Source organism: Canis lupus, chromosome 1 (genome assembly GCF_048164855.1).
Source record: "Canis lupus baileyi chromosome 1, mCanLup2.hap1, whole genome shotgun sequence".
Taxonomy (NCBI): Eukaryota; Metazoa; Chordata; class Mammalia; order Carnivora; family Canidae; genus Canis; species Canis lupus.
In genome coordinates this window covers 1,027,097-1,033,896 of record NC_132838.1, presented here as the reverse complement: position 1 = coordinate 1,033,896, position 6,800 = coordinate 1,027,097, and the positions used below count along the sequence as shown (strand labels likewise).

The 6,800-nt window shown below is 40.4% G+C and overlaps 1 pseudogene; it reads right to left on the bottom strand.

Annotated features, from left to right (window-relative positions):
* Positions 1-1,202: 1,202 nt before the first annotated feature.
* LOC140609958 (zinc finger RNA-binding protein-like) lies at positions 1,203-5,238 on the bottom strand (annotated as a pseudogene).
* Positions 5,239-6,800: the final 1,562 nt, after the last annotated feature.

Sequence of the window (6,800 nt, the reverse complement as noted above, 5' to 3'; positions counted from 1 at the left end):
ATACATATATCAAAAGTAAGATGTAACTTTTCATTACACCACTGCTAGAATATTTAGCTTTTCGTAGGACACATAAGCATGTGAGATGGCCACACCAAATAATTTTCTGGGTTTTACTTCCTTAGATAACCTTAATTTTTTATCAGTAATACTTTATCAACCTCGCTGTTAAGAGAATTGTAAATTATCTGGGTGATGGGGTGTGAGGGAAGAGGGGAGGATCATTCAACTATGTTATACTGTAAGAGTTTGCTACAGTAATCTCACACACAACAATAAGGAACTGTCATAATTAAGGGCTGGTTACTGTTGTTAGTTGCACAATGATAAAGTTTTTTGAAAATATTGGCTAGCCCACTTATATATGAAAAATGCCCTTTCCACTTATACAGAAGAAAAAATATTCAGAAAGTTATTTTTGGCCTTGCTATGTCAAAAAGTCAATTGTACAAAGATCTACGTGTCAAACCTAAAATTATAATTTTAAAAGTCTATTAAAAACAAAAATGAAAAAAATAAAAATAAAAACAAAAACGTCATGCATTTTTATTCAATTATGCAGAGGCTTTAAAACTGTTGCAAGACCATATTGTATATATTAGCTTTTATACTGCTAATGCACAACTAACAGCAAACTCGATTAACAGGGATCTGTCTTAATTACACCTTTATATATCACACTAGAGACAAATGCCACAAGATCTGCAGAAACATTCAATTCTGAGCACTTAAATGGCAGGATAACTTTTTGTGTTGTAATCCATCACATACAGAATAACAAAACAAAAGGAAAAAATTCTTCAGTTTCACATTACAAAAAAGGTACTGCTGTAAAATATTAAGAAGGGGTAAAGGATATCATCTATAACACAAAGTAACAACTAGAGGGCAGCCCTGGTGGCTCAGAGGTTTAGTGCTGCCTTCAGCCCAGGGCCTGATCCAGAGACCAGGGATCAAGTCCCACATTGTGCTCCCTGCATGGAGCCTGCTTCTCCTTCTGCCTCTGTCTCTGCCTCTCTCTCTCTGCGTCTCTCATAAATAAATAAATAAATAAAATCTTTAAAATAAAAACAACCCCCCCCAAAATAACAACTAGTGTCAAAGAGCAAACAAGACTCCTAAATAAAAATATCAAAATACACATAGCAACCGAAGCACAAATACTGCATTAAATACAGTAAAGATTTAATAAGACCAGCTAATAAAAGACACAAAAATAGGGGGAGAGAGGGCAACCAGTAAATAAAACCAAAATAATGGGGAAAACATGTGAAGTATTGTTTTTCCCCTAGTTGGACCACAATTTTTTTGGGTGTCATTCCATTCATATAATACCTAACACTGTACATTAAGATATTAATGTCACAGAAAAGCTTGGTTCTTCCATGAAATTCTTTAAATTCTTGATAAATTTTTCAAAGTAGACATTATTATGAATGAAAAACAACCAATAAATGGGCACCTGTTGTTTTTAACACTGCAGATTTACAGGAACTTTTTAAAAGTTATCATAATGGTCTTTTTTCCCTCAGCTTCAAATCCATCAATTCCATCGCTATCCTTTCTTGGTTCCCTGTGGATGTTAAAACGTTGGCTCATTTGGGTAATGGATCCATGCCTAGAACTTTATGTATCTGGTGGAATGCAAGGAGTCTCAATGCAAACTGTGCACTGGATGTGATGTCTTCACGCTGTTGATCAATCATTGTTGCCAAGATATCAAATGGATCCTTCTCACAAGGATCCAGAAGTCTAGGACTACCTTTAAGAATAATCCCTAAAGAAATGGACTCAAAAACTCTTCTCAGTGCATCTCCAGGGCTCTGAGGACTAGAAGCACTACTGATTGCTTTCTCTACTAGTAACTCCATAGCCCAGCTTGGAAAATCAGACCATGTTGGAACTGTCTGACAGAGGTCCTGGAGAATACGTAAATAATCACACAGGACTGCAGACCATTAGCTCTAGCCTGGAACCACTTAGCGTGGCGTAGAGCAGCCAGAGTGTCAAGGCATTTTTGCCTGTCCAAGACAGAAGATTAACACCGGTGGGTGTTTCACCATATCTGAGGTTACATCTCCTTCCCTCATGTTCTCTTCTTGAATAATTGGAGATGTCAGGGTGATAGTGACTTGCATTTTGGGTTCCACACATGAATTCAAGATTATTGCAGCTTCAGACACAGCACATTTTATGTCATACTTCTCAGGACTTATAACAGCAAGCTGTTTGGGTAGGTTTTCTGCAATACGGCTTAATAATGTCTTTGAAGGTTTCTCAGAGCACAGCAAAACAAGGTTGACATTTCTATCTGCTCGAAGAAGTAATCCTTTTGCCAATACTCCCACTCACAAAACTCCTTTTAAAGCTTTGTCTTTACCTCCCTCTTTATTATCATCTCCCTCTTTGCTCTTGCTCTTCTCAAGTTCAAACTGTCTGAAACAAGTTTCAAAGCACGTTCAGTAATAGAAACAATTTTCTGAACTGCCTGCAATTCCTCGTCAGTTGGATAAATGGTTGCATGTTTTGTCATTACATAATGGTCATCAGAGGAGTCAGGCATAAGTTAGGTGCAGGCCCCTGTGGCTGGGGAGGCATGCCTGGTCGGACTCCTAGAAGGCCTAATGGGCCTGGGGGACCATGAGAATATCCTCCATTAGGTATTCGGTGGCGATTATCCCAATGGTGTTGTTCTTCCTCCATTCTTCTCCAGTACATGTCCTCTTCATAACGCCTTATTTCCATTCTCCAGCATTCTTCTCGTCTTCGCCAATACTCTTCTTTCTGCATCTGCTTCCTCATTTTCTCTTCTTGAATCTTTCTGACTCGAATACTGGGCTTTACTTCTACTTGCAAATCTGGATTTACTTTTTTTTTTTTAATATTGAAGTCTGTGTCTTTGCCCTTTCAAGTGCATCTCCTTAGCATTGAGATCATTACAACTGTATTTGCATAATTACAATGGAATCGAATTACTTTTCCCTCATCATTTCGTACCTCCTCCACATAATCATGGCCCATTGGCTGCATGTCACTCTGCAAAGCAGCAAGAGATGCAGGTGTGACTGGTTCTGACACGGTGTCTGGCCTACTTCTGGAATCTGTACAGAGGTGACAGGAGTGCTTTTAACACATTCTGTTCCTTTTAAGTCTTCTGTTTTATTTCCTGTTGATTGCAGCTTATTCCCACCAACAAAGTTTATTTTGGGTGTAGATGTTTTCTTGGCAGCCATATTTGTAGGCTCTGGTGATACTTCAGTGTTGGATGTGCTATTAAGAGATGAGTTTCCTGTAGTTGTAAGACCTTTCACTGAAGAAGTTGCAATTGATGAAGTATTTACAGTACAGTTGCTTGCTGCAATGCTTGAGGGAGAGGCAGTAGGTTTTGAAGTAGACACAGCTGTTGAAGAAGTAGCTTGGCTAACAACATTTGGTTCTGTTGAAGGAATGGGTTTACCAAGTTTTGTGTGTAATTTATCCCAAAGATAACAGATGCAGTGAAACGCCAGGACACCTGCATCCCGATGTTTATAGCAGCAATGCCCACAATAGTCAAACTGTGGAAGGAGCCTCGGTGTCCACTGAAAGATGAATAGATAAAGAAGATGTGGTATATGTATGCAATGGAATATTCCTCAGCCATTAGAAATGACAAATACCCACCATTTGCTTCGACGTGGATGGAACTGGAGGGTATGCTGAGTGAAATAAGTGAAATAAGTCAATCGGAGAAGGACAAACATTATATGGTCTCATTCATTTGGGGAATATAAAAAAATTGTGAAAGGGAATAAAGGGGAAAGGAGAAAAAAATGGGTGGAAATATCAGAAAGGGAGACAGAACATGAGAGACTCCTAACTCTGGGAAACGAACAAGGGGTGGTAGAAAGGGAGGTGGGCGAGGAGTGGGGGTGACTGGGTGACGGGCACTGAGGGGGGCACTTGATGGGATAAGCACTGGGTGTTATTCTGTATGTTGGCAAATTGAACACCAATAATAATAATAATAAAAACACTTTCTGATGCTTAGCACCACGAATGTGGGCAGCATATACATCTGCTCCTGTACAAGACACATTGCAGAGCTCACAACATAGGTGATTTCGAGTCCCACGATAGAATTGTTGCTGCTGCTGGTATTTTGTGAAGCTTTCAATGTGGCTTCTTTTTTTTTTTTTTTTTTTTTTTAATGTTTTTGTCCTTCTAAATGTTCTTTATAAGTCTGTGGTTCAGCACAGCTAATCTTACAAACATCACGATAATCTATCTGGGCCGGTTTGGGAGGCTGTTTTGGTTTCAGTTGTTTATTTTGGAATGGTGCTTTTTTAGTAAAGATGGTCCCTGTCCAGGCAGCTGCTGCAATAGCAGCTGCTGCTGCCGCTGCTGCTGCTGCCACCGCTGCTGCCTGCTTCTGTTGCTGCTGCTGCTGTTGGTAGTAGAAGGATGCAGCTGAATATACTGCTGCTTCATAACCTGAATAAGATGTACCAGAATAAGTAACTGCCATGGTACTATAAGTAGCACTCTGGGTATAGTGGATGGCACCACAGTAGCTGCAACTGCTACTGACTGAACGATGGAAGATACGGGATAAATGGAGAAAGTAGTGGTAGCTGGACTTGGTGTGGCTGGTTTTATGGCTGTCACTTGTCGAGTTTGCTGGGCTTGTGTATACTGAGTTGCACCTTGGCTATAACCTGCTTTGGGGGCAATCTGATAGTAGGTTTCAGCAACAGAAGGCTGAGGCTGGGCAGGCAGCTGCTTACTATCATATGCTACAGCAGGAGCAGTGGATCTTACATATGAGTATGAGTCCTGGTAGTTCTGTGTAGTAGCTGGGGGTGCTGGTGGTGGTGCTTCTTGTTGTCTCTGGATAGAGCCATAGTCACTTGCTGTATGTCCAGTGGGGTAGCCTCCATAAGCAGCAGCTATTGCAGCAGCTGCAACAGCTACTGGGGCAGGCCTGGCAACTGCAACTGTGGTGCCTGCTGGTGCATGGGCCGCAGTAACTGTGTGAGCAGCTACTGGAGCCTGATGGATAGCGTAGCTAGCAACTGTAGTTGGATGAGAGTAGGCTACACCAGAAGCTGGATGCTGGCTATACTGGGCCGCAGCCCTACCGCTGCTGCCGCCGCCCCACTGTGGGTGAATCCAAAGTAGTTCCGGCCGCCATCTTGGCATCTTCCCCCAGCGGCTGGGCACGGAGGTGAAAGAAACTACAGGGCATATGGGAGTCATGGGCTCGGGCTGCTGCTGCTGAACTCTGAACTCGGGATCTTCATCTCTCTCTCTCTTTTTTTTTAATAATAAATTTATTTTTTATTGGTGTTCAATTTGCCAACATACAGAATAACCCCCAGTGCTCATCCCGTCCAGTGCCCCCCTCAGTGCCCGTCACCCACTCACCCCCACCCTCGCCCTCCTCCCCTTCTACCACCCCTAGTTCGTTTCCCAGAGTTAGGAGTCTTTACGTTCTGTCTCCCTTTCTGATATTTCCCACACATTTCTTCTCCCTTCCCTTATATTCCCTTTCACTATTATTTATATTCCCCAAATGAATGAGAACATATAATGTTTGTCCTTCTCCGACTGACTTACTTCACTCAGCATAATACCCTCCAGTTCCATCCACATTGAAGCAAATGGTGGGTATTTGTCGTTTCTAATGGCTGAGTAATATTCCCTTGTATACATAAACCACATCTTCTTTATCCACTCATCTTACGATGGACACCGAGGCTCCTTCCACAGTTTGGCTATTGTGGACATTGCTGCTAGAAACATCGGGGTGCAGGTGTCCCGGCGTTTCATTGCATCTGTTTCTTTGGGGTAAATCCCCAGCATTGCAATTGCTGGGTCATAGGGCAGATCTATTTTTAACTCTTTGAGGAACCTCCACACAGTTTTCCAGAGTGGCTGCACCAGGTCACATTCCCACCAACAGTGTAAGAGGGTTCCCTTTTAGGAACTTCATTTCTATGAAGAAGCAAGAGATGAGATCTTATAATTAAAAAAATAAATAAATAACCTACATATTCATAAACAGGTAACAGTATAAATAAATTGTAACGTGTACATACAGTAGCCTACTACTAAAATGAAATTACAATGGACTATGACTACATGGATCATTGCAAATAAGTTTCAAAAAGCAATGTTAGATGAATGAAGAAAATTTCAAGATGATACTCCAGTATTCCATTTAAAGGAAATTTTGAGAATACAAAAGATTACAATTATTTATTTAACTATACTTAAATTAATGTTAATTAATATATGCATTAATTATTAATTGATACATGTATAAATAATAAAATATGTAACCCCTATATGATATAGTCATGTTACTGGTTACCTTCAGTGAGGAAGAGAAAGAAAAGGGGTCAAGGAGAGGAGTATCAGAGTTCCTATGATACATATAGTATGGTATTCTTTAGTAAAATAAAAAAAGTTAAAATGTTAGGATTTGTCAAATCTAGGTTATTAGTATATGGGGCCTTGGGGTATGCTGGAAATAATGTAATATATAATGAATAAAAGGAGATTTTGACATCTTATCTATAAGCTATAGAAACCAGAGGAAATTCAAGACTACAGAATGTAGGTGTGTGCATGGGTACACACATGAGTGTGTGTGTATACATGCATGTCTGTGCATATGTGTTTGCAAGTGTATTTGTTTATGTTGAAAGAGACTGAGGGTGTTTTTATAAGTTGTGTAGAAGGTTCCAGCACGGTGTCATACATTTGAATGAGCATCTGAATAAATAAATGAAAGATGGCCTTAACTTTCTCTGTCA